Raw genomic sequence first — 12,414 nt, 5'->3', positions numbered from 1 at the left:
CCCCCGAAGCCCAAGTCACGGATCTTTGATTTCCACGCCAACGAGTGCCGCAGAAACGTTCTGATCTGTGTGTAAACTTCCCTGCTTTGAACCTGCCCATGAAAGTTTCTGACTCGTCACGGTTGCTTTTTGTTGGTTTCTTCTTCCTTTTTATTTTTTTTTTCCTTTCCCCTTTCTGGAGGGGAATTAGAAGAGGAATCGGGAGGGAAAAAAAAAAACAAAACAAAAAACCAGAGAAGGCTGATGCGCCGCCGCTCGCACGAAAGCAAATGGCAGCATCGCCCGGCACTGGAGTAGTAAGTTAATAAATAAATAAGCCAAGCCCGCTGCGTGAACGGCGAGGTGGAGGAGGGAACACCCTCCCTTCCTACCCGGCCGCGCGGCGAGCGTGTGCGCTATTCCTTCGAATAACATGGCAGGGCCGGCGAAGCGGGGAGGGAGGGAGCGAGAGAGGGCGGCCCTTGGCCCGGGCGAGCGGGCCGTGGCGCATCCGCGCCTCATCCACGGGCGTGAGGCCGCCGCGCTCCCGCGCTCCCTCCCGCCGCCGCTTCCTGCGCGCCCCCCGCCCCCCTCCCGCGGCCCTGTTGCATCAACTTCCTGTGCGGAGCCCCTCGCGGCAGGGCCCCGCGCGCCGGCTCCTCCCGCCCGCGCGCGCCACCGCCACCCCCCCCCCCACCGCTCTCCGCTTCCTGCGCGCGGCCCCGCGCGCGCGCCCGTGCGCCGCCCCCGCCGAGCCCCGCGCAGCCGGGCCGGCCGGGCGGGCGCGGGGAGGGAGGGAGGGGTGCGTGTGTCTGTGTGTGCGTGTGCGTGTGTCTGTGTGCGTGTCTGTGTGCGCGGGGGGGGCTCCTCGGCTGACGCGCGGCCGCCCCCGCACTGCTCTCCCCGGACCCCGCGCCCTCACGGCCGCCCGGTACCGGCGGTGTGGGGCGGTGCGGCCGCTCAGTGCCCCCCGCGGCCGCGGCCGGCGGCGCCGCTGCTCCGGCAGAGTTTGGTGCCCTACTTCACTCTACTTTAGTTTCACTCACTTTACATCCGGGCTTTTTCCCTAGGCAATGGGTGCCGCAGCACAGCCCGTTCCTTAGGCAAAGGGAAATAAATTCGCCGCACCGACACGTCAAGTAGTCCCCCCTCAGGAGAAGCCGCCGAGCCCGCCCTCCTGGCTCCCCATCTTGCCCTGGCCCGGGCCCGGCCGGCGGCGTCCCACCGTCGCAACGGGGAGTGGGGAGCGTGGGCGTGGGCCCGCCGGTTCCCGGTTCCCCGGTGGGTCTCCAGCGGCGGGCCGGGCCGGGCCGGGCCGGACGGGGGCGCGCGCGGCGGCGTGTCGGGAGCGCGCCGCAGGCAGGCAGGCAGGGAGGCCGGCGGCGGAGGGATCCCGGCGAGCGGTGTGCTGCGGCCGGGCCGGGTGAATGGGATTGAAGAAGAGTTCAGCTTCTCGGCTTGTTTTTGTGTTACAGTTTCTCTCCTCCTGCACCTCTTCGGCTTCGTGCCGCCCTCCCCGCCCGCTCCCTCCTCCCCGCCGCAGGAGGAGCCCCCCGCGGAGAGGGGGAAGGAAAAGGACCCCACAGAGGCGAGAGCGAGCGAAGAGGAGGAGGAGGAGAAGGGAGCAACCTACCATCTTCCACTCCCCGCTTAGCTTAAAGAAAGTGAGAGGAGAGAGAGAGAGGCGCCCAGAAGAGGGGGACAGGGAGGCCCAGAGGAGCGGCGGCGCCGGCACCCTCCCCCTATGAAGAAGAGTCCTCCCCCTCACAGAGAGGTCCTGCCAGGGGGACCCCGGCCGGCCCGCAGCAGCACCGCCGCCGCCAGCAGGGTGTAGTATCCCACCTTTCGGATTCGCCTCCTCCTCCTCCTCTTCCTCCCTGCCCCCCCCCGCCCCCCGGGCGCCGTCCCCCCCTCTCCCACCCGCGCCCCCCGGGATGGCGCCGGCGCTCCCCGCACTCTCCGGCCAACTTGGCGATGAGGAGCAGCAACTTCTCCGCGGCCCCCGGCCCCTCCCTCGGGGGGGTGGCGGGGAATAGCGGAGCGTCCCGGGGCGGCCCCCCGGCCTCCCCGGCAGAAGTTTGCGAGCGGGAGCGGGAGAGGTGGAGGAGGGTGACACTTGGGGTAAAAGGAGGAGGTGACACATTGGGGTTGGGGGGAGGAGCAGGGGAAGGAGATGACACATTGCACTGGGGATGGGGTGGGGGAGGGAGGCTTATCCCCTCCCCTCCGGTTTCCTTCAGGATGATTATTTCCAGGCCCTTTTCTCTCGGTCGGGTTCTTCGCCGCGATGCTGTCGGGGAAGTTTTATTATTATCTGGGAAATGATGCCGCTCACGGTGATGGATAATTCGTAGTAAATCCGCTGCTGCGGTTTTTCTTTCTTTTTTTTTTTTTTTTTTTTTTTTTTTTTTTTTTTTTTCCGCTTCCCTCCTTCCTTTCATTCGTCTTTGTGGCCCGAGCAGCGCCGGGAAAATTCCGTTTCTTCAGCAACTTGTTATTCCGGAGCCGGGCCTGCTCCCCTCGCCCTGTGGCTGCCCTTCCCGCACAGGTACGGGGCCGGGGGTGCCCACGCCTGCCCCAGCACTGGGCACGGACACTTCTTTATTTTGGTTTCTTTCCCTCCCTCCTGCGCCCGTGTAGGTGGAGTGGGGCTCTATGTGGGACTCTGCCATTTGGTGTAGTCCTCTTATGCATGCTCCTTTCCTTTCTTCACTTGCCTTCCTGAAGGATTTTTTCTTTTTTTCTTTTTGTGGTGGTGTGTGTTTTGTTTTTTCCTATTCTTTATTATTCCATGCTTCACTGTCGGTAGAGCTTTCTTCTCAACCACCTCTGCAGTTTGGTGGGTGCTGATGGTTTAGTACGCTGCGGTTTTTTGGGTGAATTCGTATTTTATTAATGCATGGAGCTCTTCATTCAACTTCTTCTCAAGTGTCAAAAAATAAGGCTATGAACAGATGTGTTTCAATATGGAGAAATTTCTAAGTTCCTAATTCTTGGGGGTGGAGGAAAGAGTGCCATTGGAGAGTGGCTTTTGTTTTCGATTGGTGAACAAATGTCATCACATTTCAGTCACGTGCTGTAATATTCTTTGTTCAGCTATCAAACTATGATATCTGCTACACCTGTTCCCACTTTTTAATTGTAAGTAACGGTGATTGCCTACAAATCTTTTAATTGCAGATAGGAGCACTTTTTCCCTTTCTCTCCCCCTTCTATCCTCTTGGATATTTGGGCCCAAGCACTGAGCTTGACAATGAACTTTTGTTCACTGTGGAGACTGCATGTAAAAAGGTCCCACTGGGGGTAATAACGTGCGTGTCACGAGAAAGTTGTGTCCTATGATATATGGTGGGTCTGAGCATGGAGAAATCAGGTGGGGATGTGCACTCCGTAATGGCAGGGCTTGAGGAGGAGGCAGGCTTCTTTGGGCCAGGCAAATTTTCTTGTGCTGTTGCTTGTTATCAGGTTAAAGGCTAGATACTCCTGTACACCCATATGTGTAGATAGAAGCATCTCTTTTTTGCTTAGCTGTAGATTTTCAGGTATCAGAAATAAAATGGGTTTTGGCTGTCTGTTTACTCTTTATTTTTCTCTTCCTCCCTCCCCCCACCTCCCCCCCCCCGCCCCTTTTTCTCATTGTGCTCACTTCTAACAATGAAGACACCTGCTTAGTTTCAGTTTTGTAACTTGGCTTCCTCTGGCCTTCCTGTGATTTCCCAGTTAGCCGGTGAGGCTAGACCTGCTACATAGCAGGGGAATTTCTAACTTTGATAAAGGGAGGCTTATTTTGAGGCTTCATTTGTGAAAAAAAAAATGACATGTGTTTCAATGCCTTGTTTAAAAAAAGCCCTTAAATTCTAAAATTCATTACTTCTACCAGGTTAACATGTAACAGCAGAACTTTAATATTGAACTTGTTAGTTATTGTGTATAATACAACTTTATAGTTTTTAAATAGTGACATTAAATTGCTACTGAGAACAGGATCTTAAAGAAATAAAAAAAAATTAGCATAACTACCCATATTGGTTAATTATCATATCTTAGGAGAAAGATCACAGTCTTTGGAAATTTTGTTTATATCTGTGCATGCTTCATGATAGCTAAATGAAACTTTCTTTGAGGGCATTTTTAAGTGTTGATTTCTAGAAAGGAATTCTGTAGCTCAGTAAATGAAACTTTAAAACTGTATTTAAAAATAGATGATGAGATTCTCAAATGTTTTTAAAACTTTCAACTTCACTATGGTAGAGGGATTATTTTATGATAGTTATATCAGCTAGGGGTTTGAGCTGATATAGAAGGATTATGGAGCAGCCTCTCTATCCATTCATTTCATGTTGTACAGTAGTGTATATAGAGTATCTCTTCAAGGTCTTGAGAGACCCATTGTCTAGCAGAAGGTAGGTGCTTGCTCGCTGGGAGTACTTGCCACCAGATGGATGTCAGCTATGTCATATCCCAAGATTTCAGCCTTAGTGACCTGAGCAACAAGAAATTTGGAATGGATCCCATTATGGGTTTTAGTGATTTTTCATTTAAATAGTGAAGCTAACGTGTTGTGTAATTCAAAATGTTATGTGGAGGAGCCTTTGTTATTAATATTTTTTTTGCCATTAGTGTTTTTAAGATTTTTACCTGAAAATTTTTAGTCTTTAGTCTCCTCTATGTGCATCCTGAACTAGTTTTATTGATGGAAGCAGGCATTTGAAAGTGGTTTTCTTCCTTTAGGGAAAACAAAAAAAAACTTTCCTTCAAAGAACTTAAAAAAAGCAAAAGTAGGAAATGGAAACTTAGGCTGCTTAGAAAAACATGCTATTGTGTTTCCCAGGTTCAATAGTGAGATCTCCACTTTAAGTTTAGGTTTTGTAAAGCTGTCTCTTCACTAGGCTTTTAAGCTTCAGGTGTGTTTCAGATATTGGTCCTAACTATTTCTTATTCCAACTTTACTTTTTTTTTTGGAGATGAAGTTTTGTGTGTGCCTATTAAACTTCTCTGTAGAAATTATGATTAAAAAAAAAAATCTTGGTGTGGATCCTTACAAAGGACACAATTTTCATGTACTTCTTCTTGAAAATAAGATGTGTTTTATTGACTCCTTAAAAAGTTGTGTAATTTTGTGTGCAGTTGGAAAGCTTTGATAGTGAGCCTGGCTATCACTTGTGTTGTTCATGCAGTTTGTTTATAATGAACACATTGTAGCTGTTCAGTTCCTTTATCCTTTTTCTCAGAGCCATGAAGAATTTTATTTGTTCGAATGAATTGATACTACTGGAAATTGTTTGCAATGGAGATTTCTCTTTTATTTTAGTCCAGTTTGAGGGAACCTGAATGGACTATCTTATTTCATGTACTATTGGTATTTTGCACAGGTACCAGAAACTCAAGGTGAAAGTCATGTGAGAAACATGTGTTGGTGACCCTAACCTTTTTACTGTTGTTTTGGGTTTGCTGGTTTTACTTGTTTAAAATATTAAAGATAAGAAAGAACTTCATGGGGTCATAGAACTTTGCTTTTTGGAGGGCCATCTCATGGAGATGTGAGCTGTAAAGCATCTCCTTCAGGAGAGGCTTCTTGTGTAGAAGGGGCAGTGCTAAAAACCTATTATTAAGCTTCTAATAATATTTTTTCTCTGTCCCCTTCACCCTTTATGCTCACAACTGTGCAGTCACATGTGTAGCTGTATACTAGAAGAGTAAGACTCTACAAAACGCCTGGCTCCTGTATGTTTGTGAATTGCCCTTGTTCAATTACTCTGTGCCAGAAAGTAGCTCACATCCTGTTTCTGATGTATTTTAACAGCACAAAGGTTTTTTAGGAACAAACCATATAGTGGAAAGGTGGGGCAGAGCACAGAAGGGTTTTGAGATGTCTGCTGAATGCAAAGGGCTGGTACTTACTTCTGTATCTTGTAATTAGAGGGTACAGAAAGATAGTTTTTATAGGTATCTTACAGTACTATTTCATGTTCAGTATAGCACAAAGCCAGTGTCTGGCTTGTCCTGGTGGTGGAGACATGCATTATGCAGGCAAAAAAAAAAAATTATTTACATTTACTGCTGGGGTGGGGGGCAACGTGGTATTTTCTCATTTTCTTTTCATTTTTTGCCTTATGGCACATAGAGTCCCATTAAAAAAATAAAATGCAGCTGCTTTGTCTCTTTCATTAGTTTTTATTTATGGCTCCTGCACTTTACAAAGTTCCTCTCTGGACTGAAATTGTTAAAGTATGATTTAAAGTTTTTGATTATGCTTTTGTTATGTCAAAACTTCACAAAAGTGAAGTGTAGATCATAGAAAAGCTGTAAAATGTACAGAAATCTAAGGAGTTTTTAAAAAGTACTTAGTGCTGAGGAAAGATGCACTTGCATTGTAATCAGACTTTGCAGTTAGAATCGCCCATCCCCAAAATAATTTTTTTAGCTGTAGAAAGTTCTAACAGGTCCCTTCCTTTAATCTTCCTTGCCTACTGTCCTAACAAACCCCCAACTTTGCCACAGAATCTTTTGTTTTAATACTTTGATCATTCCAGATTTTTGAGGAAAAAATGTGCTGCATGATACCGGCTTTTCTACAGCATTATTTTCTGGTATATTGTTTACACCAGTTTAATATCTCTGTTGGAATTATCAAGTTCCCCGTGCCTTAAAAGCTCTTTGCCTAGATGGTTTGACCTATTATTTGTTCCCTCTTGCCCGAGATTTCTTGTTTGCTGTCGTTACAAATGCTCACTCTTTTGATTAGAGACTGTATGCTCAAAGCATGCTTTGAAAAACCGCACACCACAAAACAAACACGTTTCCTCCACCCCCCAGACCCCAGCCCAAGCCCAATGTTTGTTGTTACTGGTGGGAATGCATCTATAAGAGGTACAGGAGCAGTGAGGCTCTGCTTCCTGTGAGCTCTGTTCTAGGCCACATTCATACAGCTTCTATGCATTTTTAATGTCCGATTTCTTAAAATGTGTGTTTTGTGATTCCGCCCTTCTACCTGACAGTAAGACAAGAGGCAAAGTTCACTTGGTACAGAAGTTGTGTCACCTGCCTCTGAAGTGAGGGACTCTACCTTGGCATGTGTGATTAAAAGTAAGCTTTGAAAATGTAGCCGGTGTGTTTCTTGAATTGCAGTGTGGACGTGTGAGTAGTTAAACCAAATGAGGGCAGATTTGAGCCTGTGACTCTAAGATGGCCTGTGAGAGAACTCTAGCAGAGCAGCCAAGCTTACGTGTGGTTCAGCTTCCTTGTTTCTGCGTATGAAATACAAGCTGTCAGTATGAAAGGGAGAAGGAACATTGATTCCTTCCCCTTTTCCACTTCAACCTTGCAGATCCAAGTTAACTGTATGGATCCCAAAGGCAGCATAGTTGCAAACAGTTAATTGAAGAGATCAAGTGGTATCCTATTGAAGCTTTAAATTGTTTTAACAAAACTTCTGAGTAATCGCAATAATTATTTTCTGATAAGCTGACTGATAGTAACTATGGCAACAGCTGTCTGGCCTACGGACAGCATTGCTGTATTGACAAAACCTTTAGATGCTCCTGAGGCCTGTTGCCTCTATAGGGAAGTGCATCAGGGTGACTTTCAGGTGACTAAAGCATCACCATTTCTTTCTGTTGCAGTGGGATGCTGTCTTTCTCTTGGCCCAGCCTTTTCCTTTTGCATGGTCCTTTTTCTTTTGCATGTTTCTGCAGGTGCTGCCTGCTAGCCTGGAAATGCTGCAAAGACTGTCTTCTACTACAAGGACTAGGGAAGCATATAAGTTCTTAGATGGAATTTTATATGCATATTATTGTTTTTTAATTGTTTTAATAATAATAATCCAGAGTTCAGGGAAGCGGGAGGGGGGGAAAAAAGGAGGACTTTTAAATTTTGTTCCCTGGTTGTTTCCTTCCTCGATTAAAACCTTCTTAGAACAGACTGGTAGGGGGAGCTGCCATTCCCTTTACTGAAGTACAGCGTATTCCTCTCTGAGGCCTACGCTGAGACAGAGCTATTTAATTTTCAGCTAAGAGCCACTTCTTTTCAGAAGAGAGAGGCAAGCCCCTGCTTCAGCACATTGTAGAAATGGAGGAGGAGAGCAATTTGTTTCCAGATAACTGAATTCTGGACAAGGAGAATATGCCCCTCACCAAACATCCTTTTCCTATTGCTATTCAAAAGAGTACTCTTTAATGTTATTAAATGTAGCAGTCTTGGGAGGGAAACCCCATGAATTCTTGTTGCACTTCAGTGAAAGATGTTAAAAAGCTACAGCAAACTGGGCATGTTTAAAAGTAGCCCAACTGCTGTTCTATGAGGACTCTTGGTTAGCCGATGATTATTTCTGCAGAAATCTTTGGCTTCTTAACTACAATGCATGAGAAATGGCTATCGATCCAGCTTACCTGATGTTTACCAGCAGCAGTCTCCCCTTTCGGGGTGTATGTGTTGTTTGCAAGCCTGTGGAAGTGTGCAATATGGCCTACATCTGGTCTCATCTTGAGTAGGAATGTGCTCGTGGAAACTATAGGCCCCAGTGTGCAGTGCTGTGTTTTTATTGCAATGGCCTGCCAGAATTGTGCTATCCTAAGGCATCCTGGGACCTGTAGTTTTCTTGAGCAGAAGTTGGGGATTTGGAGTGAAGAGTGTAAGATGTTATCATATTCTAGAAACACAGTCCTCAATACCTTTTCCAGTTCTTGTTGGTCGGCTTAAGCCTGTACAGCAGTCAGGTATTTTTGTTCACAAGTCAAAAATGGTTTATAGTTGCATAATATGTTTAGAGAAAATCAGTCCATGAAGGAAGTCTTCCAACTGCATATGTGTTTTTGTACAAAGAATATATTAATTGTATTCACTTCATCTGTGATTGCAAGTATCTTATTTGATATTCTGGGGATTTTTAATCTTTCAGAACACTGTTATGGATAGAAACATTTGGCAGAAGGGGATTTCTGTTACTGGCAGTATGGCAGCCATGTTGTCCTTTCCCAGTTGCTGGAAGGACAGTGGGTCACAATGGATTTCTTTTCACACAGTGAAAGAGCGTTTTAACAGCATTTTTAACTGATGATAACTCATTTCTCTGCTGTGTTTCTTGAGAGTGAGTGATGACATGTACCTTATGCATCAGAGCAGGGGACCCAATTTATGTTCATGCTGTGGGGGCTAGTGACTCCATTGCTGATTCCCAAGGGGACAAAGAGTCACAAACACAGGTACTGGCAGGTGCCACCAGAAGCAGAACACATCTGGCAGTTTTTGTCAGGTGTGTTTAGTCCTGACCGCTGTACTTGAACTCACGTCAGACTCACACCAAAGAATGTGAAGTGTTTCTGAAGTAAATATAGAGGAATAGTAACTTTTCAGAATACTTTATTTATATCTGTAGGAATTGTGTATTTTCACACGACTCTCTCAGTCAGATTTGCCAAAGTTAAAATGGACCTTAAGCTGATTTTGGTTGTTCATCCAGCAACAAGTTTAAGATTTGCTGTAGTCTCGTGTGCCTTGATTTGGATTGTGAAGTTCATTTTCAAGTGAGCAAACGCTTAACTTTAACTGATCCCTGTCAATTCCTTTGTTCTTCAGTTTGTATGAGATATTAATATAAAAAGGCTTGTATTTAAGTGTCAGACAATATCAAATACGCATTGTTTTTGTTTTTGGAGAAATTAATTAGAGCTCCAGTCTTGCAAGAAGTCATGTTATTTAACACTAAGTCTGGCAGAAGTTAGAGAGAATAGCTGAATGCCTGAAATCAGAATCTATATCAGTAGCAGCAGGATTAAGACCTCCAGGCTTCTAATATTGGAAAGTAGCTTCTTTGTAATCACCATAATTAGCTAATATCTAGGGCTGTATGACAAAATTCTTTTTCTTTTAGTAAGTGCCCAGAAATTCTGCTCATTATAAATTCAGAACTCACATGTGCTTCATAGGTTGTACAAAAAACCACCGAAAGCCTAAAAAAAGTTGCTTATTCCTTCACCTGTACAGATTATATGTATGACAGATATTTAGGTGGTTATAGTGCCCTTGAGTCAGGATTGTATTTTGTCAGCACTGATACATTGTACACACTATATGTTGCTGACATTGTTTAAAACTGATACAAAAAGGTGGAGAGATTAGTCTAAAACCTTACAGATTCTGTAATTGTAGAAGACTTGGTAAACAGTAATATAGTTTTCTTTAAGTGTTCCCAGCCCCTTGACAGCCCATGTGGAGCAAATTGCTGACAGGACACGCACTTAGCTGAAATAGTTGCTATTAGTATCTTGACTTGATTAGAAAGGCTGACATTGTTGCTATGCAAGGATGAAATTCCTGTTCATTGGCTGATTGGTCCTGTACAACAGGCAAGAGAAGAAACCATGATAAATCTATATGTAGTGGAAAGATGACGTATCTTGTCCTTCAAGGACATTTTACCTTCTGTCGAGAGCCTGCAACAGTGCCCTTTGTAACATTGCTGTATCAGGGTTTCCTAGATAAGGAAAGTGAGAAGTAGGGATGTACAAAAGGGTTTGATGCACAGTTGTAAGGAAAAACTTCTGTAAGTACTTCTTATCTCATAAGAGCAAATCTGTCCTCATCTGTGAGGAAATTGTGACCCTGCTCAAGCCAATGGGAAACTTCAGAGTTGAATTGAGAGTACCAGGATTTTTTCCTCCCAAAATACAGTTTTAGGTGGATTTTGCAGGCCTGAAGCTCTGGACAAAATTTGAAGAATCTGGCATCTGTTTAAGAGGCTGCTAGTGATCCCTGGGGGATCTCACTCTGGGTACTTTGTCTCCTAGCGTCTTCGCTATGCCTTTAAAAAGTGGTTAATATTGAGCTCTTGTAATGCTTTGTAAGGACTTGGAATCTATTTATTCAGGGCTTTTACTTAATTTGTTAGCGTGACAAAATTTTGCATGAAAGTCAGAAATTAGTCCTTGATGTGTCCAAGGAATACTTTCTGTCTCTATCCCTCTTGCTAGTGTGACATTGAGATATTTGGTCTGAAATTTGAATAACCTGACTTGTGATGGACTTAAAAAATTAAGCCAAAACCATTAAACGCACACTAAAAATCCAACCCCTAACCTCACTAACAAGCCTTTTTCGTAACTATAAAAGGACTACAGTGGCCTATATTACTAATAATTAAGGCTTTTTTGTAATTTGCATCTAGCTGGACCTCCAGATACCACTTCACTGATGCTTAGCTTGCAGTAATTGTCTCTGATAAGCATCTTCATCATGTAAATGTATTGTGTGTAGCATGAATTTGCTGTATTAAGGATGCTTTTGTCAGTGACCCCAAATGGAAAGGTTATGGCTACCTGAGCTTCCCTTTTTACCCTTTCAGAGAGTACATTCTGGTCAGAAATAAATTGGGAAGCACTAGCCAGATTGGTGCTGTTTCTGAATGCCAGGTACCTGCCCTTGAGTCAACTGCAGTTCTTCTCCCAAGGAGGAAACCCACCACACCATAGCTCTTATTTTGCCGTCTTAGAGAATTGTGCTGAAGTCAGTGGATTTGTCACTATGAAATTTGTTTCAGAATCAGCCTTAGTTTCCACTTTCTACCTGCAGTTTGGTGTATTTCACCTGCTCTACTTTCTTTTGAATGTCATCCTCTGAAATAAACATGGAAATACCCTCCCTTCCCATAATTCTCATGCATGTGTGGCAGTTTCTTCTTGCCATAAGACTTACAATGTCTTCTTCCACCTTCTTGCAGGAATTACATTTGGATGCCTTGCTGTTGAGGAAGAACTTGTATAGTGTTTAGTGTAATGAAACATTTTTTTCTGTGGTGATGAGCTGCTTTCTTTGCAGTCAGTCCAAACCTGGTGGTGTTGGCTGGGGAGATGCAGGCGTAGGGTTAGAGCTCTACTATGGTAACAGTATGTTCTCAGCTGCAGAGTCCATGAGTTGGGCATAGGTCAGTGACACTGCGAATACCTGCCTCAGGTTGTATTGCACTGACATTGTCATTGCTACACAATTGTAGGAGCAAAAATGCTGATTTTAAATTTGCTCCTTCCTGAAGTAAGATCAAATTGTATGATTCCTCACCATTTGGGACCTTCTTTCTGGCTCCCTTTTGCTAACTTAATCTACACTTCTGTGGTAATGGTTGTTTTTGTTTAAAAACGCTGGTTTTTACTTATATTAAATTCATTGTTAATATATTAGGTGATTTCATCATCATATATATAGATTATCTCACTCTAACTCACTTGAAAGCTTAAATTAAGGAAGGGCAGAAGTATCTATTAAATCCCTTGTGTATAGAAAGTACTATGCATTAGATATGCCAGTACTTTTCTCTCAGGTAAACCAGAAGCTCTTGCATAAATTGGGAAATGGAGTTAAATACTATGTGCATATTTTTAAACATATTTTTTCCATATTCCCACATATGCAGGATGCATTTTAATCCTTTACCTATGACACCTC

At 44.6% G+C, this 12,414-nt stretch overlaps 1 protein-coding gene across 10 annotated transcripts in view; it reads left to right on the top strand.

Annotated features, from left to right (window-relative positions):
• The first annotated feature begins 839 nt into the window (after positions 1-839).
• The window catches only part of PHF21A (PHD finger protein 21A), a 125,786-nt gene continuing 114,211 nt past the window's right edge, over positions 840-12,414 (top strand). For 8 of the 10 annotated variants that reach the window (XM_068193521.1, XM_068193524.1, XM_068193519.1 and 5 more), the window contains exons 1-2: positions 1,389-1,807; positions 2,442-2,527. The gene's annotated coding sequence lies outside the window, so the exon portion shown is untranslated. The other 2 variants (XM_068193516.1, XM_068193515.1) reach the window with 2 other exon arrangements.

The sequence above is a fragment of the Anomalospiza imberbis genome, chromosome 6 (genome assembly GCF_031753505.1).
Source record: "Anomalospiza imberbis isolate Cuckoo-Finch-1a 21T00152 chromosome 6, ASM3175350v1, whole genome shotgun sequence".
Classification (NCBI taxonomy): domain Eukaryota; kingdom Metazoa; phylum Chordata; class Aves; order Passeriformes; family Viduidae; genus Anomalospiza; species Anomalospiza imberbis.
Note: the sequence above shows the minus strand (reverse complement) of the source record. Positions and strands in the feature narration are given on the sequence as shown.